The sequence below is a fragment of the Syngnathus leptorhynchus genome, chromosome 6 (genome assembly GCF_054491065.1).
Source record: "Syngnathus leptorhynchus isolate UIUO chromosome 6, UIUO_Slep, whole genome shotgun sequence".
NCBI lineage: Eukaryota > Metazoa > Chordata > Actinopteri > Syngnathiformes > Syngnathidae > Syngnathus > Syngnathus leptorhynchus.
In genome coordinates, this window is record NC_141200.1 from 1,215,316 (window position 1) to 1,229,169 (window position 13,854).

General features: G+C 44.1%; 1 protein-coding gene across 12 annotated transcripts in view; it reads left to right on the top strand.

Moving 5' to 3' along the window:
- Positions 1–13,854, top strand: part of lingo1a (leucine rich repeat and Ig domain containing 1a) — a 155,235-nt gene that overhangs the window by 102,173 nt on the left and 39,208 nt on the right. For 10 of the 12 annotated variants that reach the window (XM_085914384.1, XM_085914385.1, XM_085914388.1 and 7 more), the window contains 2 exons: positions 81–278; positions 6,793–6,899. The gene's annotated coding sequence lies outside the window, so the exon portion shown is untranslated. The remainder of the gene's footprint in view (positions 1–80; positions 279–6,792; positions 6,900–13,854) is intronic. The other 2 variants (XM_085914387.1, XM_085914391.1) reach the window with 2 other exon arrangements.

Here is a 13,854-nt window from a genome sequence, read left to right on the forward strand (position 1 = left end):
AACGCTCAGATGACTTTAGACGAACCCTGAGCGTCCATTGGCATTATTTTGTCCCAAAATTCACTTTGCATTATTTCCAGCAGGCCAGGTGCTGACGGGACACTTTATGGTTGAGGAAGTGTGTCGTGGTCGCCAAGTCCTCCCGCGGGCAGTCGGCCGACTCTTAATACACTCTGAAGCCCGACTGGACCCGCCAGACTCCAAACATGCCATTCGGGTCACTAACCGCTGCTCTTGGCCACGCTGTCGACCCAGCACTTCCTTCCTGCTGCTCAAAGGTACATTTCACTTGATGAATACTGCATGCTCTTTCTTTTCTTTTTCTTTTCTTTTTTTTTTTTTACCCCCCCATGCTGCTTTTCACTCAGGAAAATCCATCCGAGTCACAATAGACTTAAAAGCCTGAGGCAGTTTTAAAGGCTTTTCCTTGTGACAAGTTTGATTCATCACCCTTAGCTGAAAATGACATTTTTCAATTGAATAAAAACGTCAATTACCGAAGACGACTTTCTTTGGGTAATGTCGGTAAACAATAAGCATAAACCTGTTAAAGATAACGAAAGCTGTGTATTTCTTGTATTTGGGTAAAGGCATTTATTTATTTGGTGGATGATGCATTAGGGTCATTCAGTATTTAATACACAGCATCTATTAAAATCAGGCCCACAAGATGTGGAAATATGGTAGACGTAAAAATAAAGACTCGCTATTTGATGGAAATGGCAATTGCTAGTTATTACATGATTTGTTTCATTGGTGTCAGTATCAAACCTTAAGCCCATTAACAATATCATTAAATGCATTGATTTTCTTGCCAAGCGCTAGATTTAATCGTCCTAAATCAAACGTTTGCGAGAGAGCGAAGCAAAAGGGGCTAGCTGGGATCTTTGTTTATTTTTATTTTTTTTTCCCAAGCAAAGCCTCGGCACAAACAAACAAATGTGCGCCGGGGGAGCAGAAGGATTATTCACTCATTTCTGATCCCGCTAGATTGTGGGCGTCTTTAACGAAAATAAACGGAGACCTTTCAAATCAAAAGCCTTTTTGCCTGCGTGTGTGTGCGGGGTCATGTGTGTGTGTGTGTAATGTGAAACTAAAATGAAGTCGATCATTTCCACTTGGGCCTGACTTTTCTACGGCACAGCAGCTAAAAGCTGCTTCACCGTGTTTGCTTTGAACTCATGAATTCATTCACTGCCAAAGCAGTCATTGAATGAGTCATTTTTTTCCTTTTTTCAATGGAAAGTGGAGGTGACCCCCTCAATATGACGATCATCAGACGAATAACTATCGGCTTTTTCTACCCGCGAGCTTTGATTACAATTGAGCAGTTAGGTATCGAGTGTTTGAGTTTCATGTGCCGATCTGTGAACGTCGTTTGGTATTTGACGGCAAGAAGATAAGTGGCGCTTGAACCTGTCTGCAGATGCAATCTGCGGCCTTTAAAAGTTCAATCTGATCTCAACTTGGCTGAGATCTCATCACTTATATGCTTTTCATCCAACGCCAAATCTAAATTGGTTGGCCTCCCAATATGCTACATTTGTGCCCCAAGCTGCTTGATCCACATTCTCAAGACTGAGGAAATTCAAATATGTTGGTATCTTACATTTTTTTCTTTGCCCAGCCTGTTGGCCATTTTTTTTTTTTTACATATACTGTGCAGCTGTGTTGAATTCATTATTATGCAAATATGGCAAAGGTATATTTCACAATAGGACTCGTTGTTCTAGGTTCCACTCAAAGAAAAAAAAACCTTTCCGTGGAATTTGCATTTTAATCAGTTTCCAGCAGATGATGAACTGGACATTTTTCTGGAGGATAAAAAAAAAAATCAGTTCTTGCAATATCCCCCCCCCCCCACACATTGACCTTGCCGTTCACCACATTGCTATTATTATTTCCTATTTTCACCCCATTTTGTTGCCACTTTTAGCTGGGCCCATAATCCCTTCATCCGTTTTCTCATGGAATTGGGCCGAGGTTGTGGCAGACGGAGTTTCGTAACCCAGGTGTTCCCAGCTACACCCAGTGTAAGGTCCTGGGAGTAAACCTCCAGGCGTTCCCAGGCCAGATAATCCAGCTCAATCCCGTGGGGGGAGTTGATCTTTTGCTTGCATTCTAATCGGAAGACCCGAAAAAAAGACGCGTAGAACACCATTAAATTCTCATCAAATAGAAGTCGCAATGGCTATTGTGTAATTTGCCGTAAAGGTGATGTTTGCTGTCACTCGTACAAAATAATGACAATCAAGGCATCATCATTTGCCATAAAAATACTCTTAAGATGTTTTATTATATGCAATAAATGACATAATAGATTTTGGCCCGTAAATAGTGTTTTGCCTTTCAAAATGTTATTACCTCATGAATGCCTGTCAGTAATCTCGTCAATTGTGGAGACGACGTTCCAGACCAAACTCACAATAGACAAAAACTGGTAGCGACAAAATATATTTAATCTTTTGACCGATATTTTTGGGGGGGAGCGGGTTTGGTGATAATTAGTAGCCAAGTCGACTGCTAGCTGATGTTAGTAGCTAAAAGAATTTTATCTGTTTTTAAATGCCTTACATTTTTAGATTTTGCCTTTGTTTTGCCTAAACAATTTTCCATTGCCAACATTATTTGCCCGCAGAATGCTACACTAGCTGCGATAATTAGTCGTCAAGTCGACTGTTAGCCGATATTTGTAGCTAAAAGAATTTGATCTGTTTTACATTTTTATATTTTGCCTTTGTTTTGCCCAAACGCGCCATCGTTTTTCCAAGCCAACATTATATGCCCGCAGAATGCTACGCTAGCTGCAAGCGCGGCACTCCGCGCTCGTCTAACGACTCCGCCACCGCTCGCCACGGGGACGGGCTTGATTAGCGTTACGGCGATGCCAAGGCCCGTCAAATGAAAAGCCTCATTGGTGCCAACAAGCCGTTCAGAATGAATTCCCTGTCAAGTGAGGCTAGATTTGAGGAAAATTTCTCATTTTAAAAAGCACTCTATAAATCGCACGTGGCGCTGAGGGGCTAGATGTTTGTCTCGTTGATCCGTTTGCGATGAAAGCGGCGCGTCACATCGACATGCGGCTGACTCTGACTGCTATCTCCTTTGGGGTTAGCGAGCGCTAATTTGTACACGGCGATGACAAGCGAACGCCCTCGTCATTCCGAAGGCGATAAGAGAACGGCTTGTCTAAACACGCCTGTCCCCTCCATCTGTCTCCATTTACTTTTGGATACCGGTGCTCATCTGAGAGTTTTTGCGCTCCCCTCCCCTAATCAACTCCGCCTCTTCGAGTTTGACTGGCGGGATTGCAAAGCGGGAGCCATCATTTTTCTCCGTAATGGACGACTCGGACGTTATGGCCCAAATAGGACAGCTGATGCCAGCTGGTGATCAGGATGGCGTGTTGGTCAGGCTGTTCTTTTTAGCGTTATTGTCCATTTATTGTCACGTTAGCCATATTGTCCTGAGCAGTCTGCCAATGTGTCCCCGAAATCGCAATTCTGTCACGACGCAGCTGAAAGTCACCATCGGCCTCAATTTGCAATCGTAAAATCGGGCCAACACTGTCAAACGATATTGTCGATAATTCTATTTTTGTAAATAGTAGTCTCTTTTTGGCTCTGGTAAGCCAAAAGGAAGCATTACGCAGGCTGTTCCTGTCCGTTTCGGTTACTATGGCAACCCAACATTATGTTTGCGCTCATGAAATGCTCTCCTGCCAAATCAAATTGTCGCAGCCGGCGTTGACGCCATCCATAAAAGTTGCCGCGTTGAACTAATAATGCCGCTAGCCAATAAGGGAGCAGAATTTTGCTCAAAGGAAGATTGAGAATATCAAAGGCAATGCACAGCTTAAAAAAATCAATTGGAAATGACGTACATTTTTATTTTATGTCAACCAAAGGCACAGTCGTGTCTTTGCACAATTCAATTGGAGATAGCGGCCCATAATATTTCAACATTGTTTTTTCCGAGGGGCTGATATGACACGTAATTATTCCCGCTAACTGAATTGTAATCGAGAATTTGATTAAAGCCGCATTTTCAACAAATTCATGTGAGAAATGATGTCAGTTAGACCACATTTCAGCTCTCAGTGTCCCTAATTGTATGGCCACTTTTCGTTCCCGTACAGTGTGCATTAGTCACATTTAGACAACGCATTAGTGATAGTTGCTTTTTTTTCGCAACTCGTCGGAACCTTTTACTGACACACTTGGTATTTCTCATCTCGTTATTTGGGCTGATTATAATTCCGCGGCTATATTAAATGTCAACGAAAGGCCAGTGATTGTGATGCAAATGTTAAGCATAGAATGTGTTCTTTCGTTTTGTCGTTCCCCCCTTCTCCGCACGCGCACGCACACACACACACACACACACACACACACACACACACACACACACACACACACACACACACACACACACACACACACGTGTACACTTTAGCTCAAACACAATGGGCAACAAAACAAAATGTCAATAATAATAATGTTGTTGAAACCCTCACTCGGCATTGGGACACAATCAAATTATTGTCAGCTGGACCACAAAGCTACACAAAAGCTTAATTCATCTGGAAATGCATCTAAAAGAAGGATATTCAATTGACAGACATGGCAACAAAGCGATTTACACAAAACGGCCGCGGTTGAGAAGCCAGAAGTGGCTGAAAATGAATGCAAAAAAATCAAAACACATGATGCAACTCCATCACTTTTGTCCATCTTGCGTGTTTAAATTTGGAAACATCTAAAACACATTTTTTGTTTCTTGAAATTATTCTCGGCCGCCGCTTGAGCTGTGGTGATTCCACAAAATATGTTTGAAGGGATTATGACCCTCAAGAGCGTTTCCCCTAACAACCTTGTTGATATTTTTATGTAAATAAAACACTCTCAACCTTAACGAGGACGAGCGCTCTGAAAATTGGACCGCGGGATTAATGAAACATGAAACCCGTGACGCTTCCTGCTCATTCTTTACGCATCTGTTCTGTGATGTTTTTTCGTACGATCTTTTCTCCTCCCGTCGTTTTTGGTTTTAAGTGGGTATAAAGGCCAAGTTGTTTTTTGTTTTTTTTGTTTTTTTTTTGTTACCAAGCGGATTTGCATTAAAACTCAACTACATTATTGTTTTTGACAAAGGTAATCCTCATATATCTGGATTACAGCGAAGCCAAGTGCAATTATATGTAATGACTTTTAAATGCGGCGAGTACATTTCGAAAGCTGCTGCAAAAGTGAATTTTACAAATGAAGAGCTCAGGACAAAAGTCAGCGGCTTTTTATTTATTTATTATTTATTAGTCACTATTTATTCGACATTTATTTTTCTGCCTTTATGTAACGCGACGTTGCGTAAACAACACGCGCACGTGTTCGCAAAATTACTCATAACGTCAACAAAACCGTTTCATGATGCTTTAGTAGACTTTAGCAGATAGAGTGAACGGTTCTCAATTTTCTGTTCACCACAAGATGGCGCCCTGACAAAGTAGTTACATTTCGACTTCCGCCGGCAGTATAAAACTGACGACGCGTGGCAGAAAAAAAAATCTTTAATGTCCTCTGTGAGGGTAATAAAAGGCGGCGATGCTTTATTGCTCTTCAACAACACCTTTGTTTAAAGTCAGCCGAACTGCTTGCTTTATTCTTTGTCATTGAAAGTCAGCGCTGCGCCCAAAAAGGCCTCTAATGGGCCCCATAATGATTAGCTTGACTGATGGCATAATGAGGCATTTATAAATATGTATGGCTCACATATTGCCGATGATTAAAACGCCAGGCGAAGAGGTCAAGCTCACGGGAACCGGTGGAGGGAGGCAAGTCGCCGTCGCGCTTGCCTCACTTTATTTATGCCGTTTGCTCGACAGGCGTAATGAGGGCAAACTGCGAGCGGGATCTCCTCACCGCTTTCATTTTGAAGCTAATCCTGGAAAAGTTGCCTTGTCAGCTTGTCGTTTTTTGTTGTTGTTTTTTTTACTACGTCTAAGCAACGTGACACAACGTCTTCTCCTCGTAAACAAAAAGCAGCTGGCGAGTTTTCGGGCCGCTCTTTCATCATCAACACAGAGGAACGACCATCATTATAGCGACATGCTCAAAACTTTGGTTCTCTCTGTTGTCAGGCTTCGTTCTTTCAGTCTGCCGCTGACAAATCTTTGACACTTGGTCAACGTTTCACTTGTGTCTTCAAAGCAAAACATAGGGCTAAGGTGGGGCGCTACCTTTTGCTAGCTGGAGCTTTTTCACATTTGCTATCAATCCAATCCTGGTCACTTTTACTCATACCAACATATTTGTTTATATCTTACGTGAATCAAACGGGGGGGGGGGGGGAAACTGCTCTTTAAATGATCCGTTCTTCTTGTCCAGGCAAGCTAACAATGTCCACATGTGCTTGTGACACACGTTGCTAGGAAACAAATAGAACACGATGTTCCCGTTGAAGTGCACACAATGTGATTGAATGCTTGTTGTTGTACCTGTGGAGGAAATGATATAAAGACATTGGACAAAGCAACATTTGCCGGAGAAACAACGCAAGGTTAGCTAAACGACGCAACGTTAGCTAAACGACGCTTCGTCATTGATTTGTAACAAGGCCAAGGAAAGCGAGGAAGGTCCAAAATTTCAGCAATTACCCTGAACAATGTTGTATTGTATAATAAATGATTGCGGAAGCAAGTGCGAATGCAGCACTTGTAGTCTATTTTTTTTTCCACTTCTATGCCTTCATCTTGTCTTCTTTTAAGATAAGTTTTGGGTTTCTTTTTTTTCCCAGACAATTCTTTTTTACCCCAGTGAAGAGAGAAATGTCTTACCTCGCTGACATTTTCAGCGGTGACAGCTGCGATGAAGGCGGGAGTGACAGCCGAACCTGTCGGCAAGGTAAGAGACTTTGCGCTTTACTAGAAAGAAAAAGAAGCTTGAAACTTATTGATGATTTATTTATTTTTTTATTGTGAAGGGTTAGTCCAAAAAAATGACGTCATTATTAACCAATCAGGAATTGCAGATTATTCCAGATTATTGTCAATATATATATTTTTTTAACGTGAGGTATAATTAATATGGACTGGCGCCATATGTGTACGTGTCAAAAGGGTTCACGGTCCCAATATGTCCCTCAAGACCTTTCGGAACGAGGCAATTTGTGAGCCAGCCGTCGTCGTCTGGGCACACACGCATAATGTTCTTATGTGCCATCAGCTGGGGAAATGTCGCGTCTTAACACTTGTCAGGGTCACGTTCAGGCGGGAGGGCTGTCACACGCAGAATAATGCAACCGGGCTTCGGCGCACGCAATTGGGCGGCCTGTTGTGCTAATGGGACGGAATGTTCAAGGCTTACTGGAGATGTTGTTGGATCATTTATGGCTTTGTATAATTGTATGCAATCTCCGAGTTTTTTTTTTTTTTTTTTTTTTTGCCGGTCAGATATTTACGTCCACGAGGAACAGCCTCATTCGGTCGGCCGTGCGGGAAAACGATATTTACGGCCGCATCTGTCGGACTGGATGCGGCTCTAAACAACAGCTAACCGTCAATTTATTAGCAAAGCGTGGGAGCCTCGGTAAACACTAAGTTTATAAAATAGACTCCGGCCGACATTGGGAAAAGGTCCGAGGAGTATTACGCCCGTGTCTGTGCATGCGTTCAGCGTATCTCGGCAAATAGCAGTCGGGGTTGTTTATTTACCCGGCTGTAGAGAGCAATTTTGAATTTTATAAAACAGTATTCGAGCATAAATGAAGGAAAGCAGAGAAATGAGGTCGGTCCCTACACCATCAACAGGCGATCCATTATTGACCAGTACTGCTGTTTTGGTTAGCAACTGAGTTCCAATGGAGACAACATTTTTTTGTCAATTTATTCATATTTTCTTAACATTCTCATATTGGATTATAATCATGAAAGGAGTCTGTGGAAAAAAAGTATTTTAAGACTAATTATTCTCTCTGATAAAATAACTGTGTGTCATCTCCTGCATACACCTTCATTGTGTCATTAATATTCATGCCGTAACATTCAAAATTGCTCAAAATTTTTCTTTGCCTACAAAGACATAGTTCAGCTGTTTTTGCGTCATTCTGCTGACTCAGCTATGAAGTCGACATAACTTCCTTGGCTGAGGTCACAAAGTCTTTCCATCTTTGCGTTTGGGCACTTTTTCATTGCCCAAGGGGACCCCCCCCCCCAAAAAAAAATGCTCTCAAGCAAAATGGAAGTGGTATGTTGGTGATGTAGCCCTTAGCAGTTGAGATTCAGCGTCTTGCTGGAGGGCACTTTGGCACCAAACAACTAACTTTATAGGGTGCGGTAAAATTTCCGGTTGATTTCTTTTCTGAGCATTTGGCAGTGGAAATGATGCAGAGGTACACACGGCGTGGGTTGACTTTTCTTCACTCGCTATACGTGCGATTTACGCGCCGGCGCCGCAGGTCGCCCGGCCCTCCTGTGGAGTCGTGCCCGTGCAAATCAGAGCCCCGCCCCCAGATGCCACCCGTGCGCTCCAAACTGTGTTGTCTGAATTTGAGCGTGAATCATCCAGTGTGGGATTATACGCCGATGAGTCACGTCAGCAGAGGGATGCCCGCTGTGCCTTTCCAAGCGCGTGTTGGCAGCGTGGCTTTGCCGCGATGTTGTTGAGAGCAAATTCCCGCGGCGGTATAGATCACCTTCATCGCACTTGGCCTCGAAAGTCAAAGATAACTGACGAGTTGGCCTCTTTATTCCGTATCATTCGGAAGCAATTTACCATAGCATTTCTTTTAGATATTTTTTTGTATTATTTTCTTAAAAAAATGCGCTACATTCCAACCACTGCGGTAGAAAAAAAAAGTCCAGAAGGATAATTGAAGCTTTGATTGGTCAAGGGTTCGTTTACTATGGGAATGCTTGACCTTTTGACACCCGAAGTATATTTATTCATTTGTTTTATTTTAATTTGAAATGGGCCTTCAAATGGGCTCCTTTCTTTTCTCCAATGCGTCCTCCATCTTGGTGTAAAACATAAACAAAGCTCTCCCGTTCAGAGCGATCAGACTGCAGCGTAAACAGCGACAGAAATAAAGCGGGGCGCCACCCCACCTCTCGGTGCATCTCCCAATCTCATCACACACTGCGGCTCCCCCCTCCCTCCCTCCTTCCCAGCTTCCTTCCCTCACTCATCCCGAGAATGCGCGCACGATCCTCGTCGCAGTGAAAAGCGCACGAGTGGCCGGGCGGCTGACGGGACGCATTCCCCGTTCGGATAGCGCATCCTCCTTGGTAGCAAAAACATAAACAAGCGCCCTCCCCTCCGCGTCTCTTCCTTTCACTCCACCTCAGACGGAGTCTCGAGCGCGTTGGATATTTAACGAGCAAGATCGGCACGGAATGAAGCGGAGGTGATTCCTGGATATTCTCCGGTAAGGATGACATTTCCTGATCGACTTGTCGGAGCGCGATGACGCTCGCCGTGCCATCGGATTGTAAACGTTTGGGAGATTTTGTTGCCGCCAGTTATTTGGGGACAACTTTGCACCATTATAAGACTTAGATTTATTTATTCATTCTGATTTATTTAATATTTATGTTCCATTGGGGGTGGCGACATGAATATTGTTTCAATGGTGTAGCCGCCACACCAAATTTGACGATTGGCTTTTTAACTTTCTTTCACGGTCTGGCTTTCCTCGTGATCCTTCATTTTGTCAGTCAGAGCAGATGCTTCTATTTCTGTCTTTTTTTTCTTCATCTCTGCGATGTTGTTATCAATTCTCCGTTCATCTTCTGTGGGATCTACAGGGAGGGGAGGGGAGTGGCCGGGAGGAAAGTGTCTGGATCCGGCTGTCGCTTAATGAAAGCGGAAAGTGGAAGGAAAGAGATTAGTCGGGAAGTGAGAGGGCAAGGGAAGATTGACGGGAGGTCCGCAGAAAGGAGGACGAGGAGGGAAGGAAGGGGAGGGGGGGGGGACTAACACGTCTGGCAAAGTGCTTTTAAAGCTCGGGAGTCGGCTTACTCGCGTCCGAAAAGGGGCAACGTGATATTCTGGCCTCCATTCAACACATGGATGCACTCTGACGGCGACCGAGCATCAATATTTATCACATTGCCCCATTTCCACCAGAGAAAACGTGATCGCTCCACAGGATGGGGGAAAATAATCAAAGATCAAATCAAATCAGCTCCACCTTGGATGGGACCTCTTCCCACTCATGTTGATCCTCTTCACAATTGCTTTTCGGGGATTCTCCATGAGTTATCTTTCCCAGGTAGAAAAGGTGGTTTGCGCCGTCATGGGAATGAACAACCACAGGACTTTGCCCTCACTAGCTTAATGCTAACATACAATACAAATCACGCTAGAGGGGCAGTATTGATGGTTGAGTCTGATCTTATAACCCTTTAGTCTAAAGAAATTCCAACATATACAGAAGTTAATAAACAATACAAACATCTGTCGGGTGAGGGAGTCATCTGGTCCGTGGGTGACTAAACAAGGGACCCCATGAATGGACACCCCAGCCTCTCATTCCCTCCCCCTCCCTCCACCTTTCCCTCCAATTCCACTCATGCTGCCCACTGCCAAAATGAGGAGCTAACAAGTCATTTTCCGCACAATTTTTTTCTCCAGGCCGTGGCAGCAAATATTGGTGGTTACCTTCATGATTGAGCGCGATGCATGAAATGAACTTGGCAATTTTGTCACGGCCAATCACACTTAATGATGTCCGATTTGGGGGGGGGGGGCTCTCGCACATTTATGCTCAACACACGTTTCCCTCGTCTGTCTGGTTGTCTATTCTGTATCCATCCCCAACAATCGATTACATCTGATAATGAGAGGGGCTGAGAACAGCGCCCAGAGGGACGCCTTTCCCTATTTGAGGAGTCTTACTCCATTCTGCCATCTTAACTATCAAGAGGCCCACGCTGTAAACACATTTACCACCCAGTGACTCGTGTTCAATTAAACTTTTTCCATTTTAAAGTCGCAAACTGAATCATGAATATTCCAAGTGGCTGTGATATGATATAAATTTGCCCCGTCTTTAACACAGATGAGAGATGAAGTGCGGTGGCATCATTTGCATGTGCTAATCAGATCCACATTAAAAAAAAGAAGAGATTTGGGTTTTTTTGTTTCTCGGCTCCCTCATCGCTTTCTGCTCTGATTGCACGGACCTCGTTTGCATTCGCTTGTCATGCGCTTATTCCCAAAACACGCACAAATGAATATTTGTACACATTTTCGTGGAACCGCTGTGAGTCACATGGAATTGCTGCTTAACATTTTCTTCGTGTTTTCTTATTTGCCATATTGCGCAAGGTGTGGCAAACTGTTTATTGCAGTTTATTCTTGACTATTATCATTGCCATTGTAACCAAAATGACTTACCTTCTGGCACACTGTTGGTAAAATAATTGGGGGGGGTCAAGATTCACAACGTTTTATGGTGTTGATGTATCTTTGTGTCACGTGGCCTTGCATGCTCGGTGGCTTGACATCACTTTTAAATATTTGACATCAACCTCATCGCAGCTGGAGATCAATCGGAACTAATACATATTTAGTGGAGACCTTTCTCCCGGCACCCCGCCCCCCTCTTGGTGTTTGACATAGTGTAACATCCTGGAACGCTTGCTCCTGACAAAATCTGCCGGGAATTTCTCTGAAAGCCGCATCACTCCATCACAGCATGCTTAGATACGTGCAACATGTTGTTGATTGCAGAATCAATGCTAGTAGATCTACTAGCAATGGAAATTGTATTTAAGTATGCATGCTCTGTTTGAAGAAAAAACAAATGGAATAAATCAGAATCCAACCCCTAATTTAAGGAGGAAAAAAATACTTCCAAATATATATTAAGAAAAAATATATATACATATACATAAGATTGATTTATTTATGAAAAATTGGAGGTCACCGAGGCGGCGCGTTTGTCAATCGGCAGCCATCTTTTTTTTTTTTTTTTTGGTCCCGCTTGCATGAAACCAACTGCTGCTCGGCAGCCGTGCGATGTTATCTTTTAAATAGGCAATGCGCAATTTCCTCCGTAGAACTAACAGGATGTTTCCGTGCTTGTCCCATTGAATTAAATGCGACATTAAGCGTAGTTGCCGCTTATTAAAATGCGAATGACAAATGAAGGAACATCGGCGTGGCTCGTTTGCCGCTCGCTGACATTTGGAAACCATCCGCTCCCAAATACGGCTCGGCGGGCTGTCGGGTAGCTTCAGCTCATTGCCGCCGTGACGTTGCCTTCAAACCGCCTCGGATGTACGACTGACCTTCAAAGTGGAAGCGTTTAGAGAGTCGCAAAGCGATAATGTCAAGAGCGTCGGCTGTTTTTAGACGGAGAACAAAACCCAGAACGATTTCATCCGGCGCCCGTGTGATCTCGGCGCTCCCTCGACGTCGGCGGCTCCTCTGCGTCGTTTGATCGGCAAAAACACTTTACGGCACCGATTTACCTGCTGTCCCACTTTTGCTCGAGTTGTTCAAAAGCTGCTGCTGGTGCCTTTTTTGTCGTTTTTAATTGATGGCGGCACGTCTGCTTGACGGGAGCGCTCGTGACTAAAACGACGTTTGCCATGCTGGCCGGCCTCTCAGTTTCAGGTTTAAAAATAGTAAGTGAAGTTTAAATCTGGGAATCGACACGCTCGCCTTGTTAATTCTCCGCACGGATTTGACGGTTCGGGGTAAGGAATGTTCATCGGTCCATCCCTTTTACGAGCCCATTTGATGGGCGATCAAAGCTGAAAAATGTGAAAATCCTGCTACTGGTGGCTTTCCGTCTTGACAACATAATTTTTTTTTAAAATATTTAAATAAAAAATATTAACAAAATATTTTTTTCTAAAAAAAGAAGTAAAAAAATGTATAATTTTGACATCTGTTGTAGCATTGCCGCGATGTCCCCAATTTTTCCTGTTGAGACTCTTACCCGATCTGGAATTGAGTAAACAAAAGTTCCCAAGACATTACTTCCCGTAATCCGCTTTGTGCTCCCTTGATACGTTTGGATATAAATATCATCACAGGATAGAACCAAGCTAAATGACGGAAGGCGGGAAAGCAGCGCTTTCATCACGTTTTTTTTTTTTTTTTTAACCACCATTCCCCTCGCACACATCATCTCTACTCTCACTGACGGTGGGTTTTCATCTCACTTATTTATTCATGCGCTCTGACCACGCCGGGCTCCCCGCGACCGAGGCTAACTTTCGTAGCGCTAATCGCTTGGCTTAATCCTTCTCCATACCGACCCGACGTGTTGATTCGCCGTCTCCGGTGACTCGAGTATCTCCCCTCGACACGTGCTCGCAGGTGAGCTTTCGTAGCCGCCTCGTTAAAATCCTCATCGGGTTTGCGGGATCTCATTGGAATGCCAGGCCGCTTTGTTTATAGTGAAATCCATCCCGCAGGCGCTGGCTACTTTGCCGAGGGCCGTCGGATGCTGATTCGGCTCTCGTGTCCATTCGATTCTATTCCACGCTATTGTCTCGCACAAAGCTAATTAGTCACGCCTCATTCACGAAAGTCACCGGGGCTAATTACGCGCAGGTAGAGGTCGTGATGTAAATTGAGTCGCGTGAGTGGTGGTCGCCGGGAAGGTCGGCGCTCGTGTCCTTCGCTCGCCAGCGTGGCGCGATCAGAGGTGAAGGATGTTGAATTATGTTGAGCACGATGCTGCACGCTCACAGCTGACACCTTCCGTGTCTCATAAAGGTCAACGTGCGCTGGCTGGTGTGCGGCTGGCACATGTCGGGAAGCCTTGAATAGTTTCTGTAAGATCAGTTTGGTCATCGTCACAATTATTCGGTAACTTGTTTGACAGGACTTTTCCACTTAA